The sequence below is a fragment of the Peromyscus leucopus genome, chromosome 8b (genome assembly GCF_004664715.2).
Source record: "Peromyscus leucopus breed LL Stock chromosome 8b, UCI_PerLeu_2.1, whole genome shotgun sequence".
Classification (NCBI taxonomy): domain Eukaryota; kingdom Metazoa; phylum Chordata; class Mammalia; order Rodentia; family Cricetidae; genus Peromyscus; species Peromyscus leucopus.
The window spans coordinates 8,634,476-8,634,689 of NC_051086.1; positions in this window are offsets into that span (position 1 = coordinate 8,634,476).

Consider the following 214-nt stretch of genomic DNA (forward strand, 5'->3'; position numbering starts at 1 on the left):
AGCCTGAGGTATGGTCAGGTCTTCAGCGCCCTCCGCTGGCCATCAGTTAAGATGGGGGATAAGGGGTCAGTTAGAGACCAGCCCTGTGGAAGTGTGGACAGGGTGGAGACACCCTCAGCTGCCTGTCACAGCCCAGGCGAATGTATTTCCTAGCTAAAACTGCCTTCTCCTGGAGCCCTTGGTTGGTGCTATGAGACTGCTTAGTCTGAAGGTC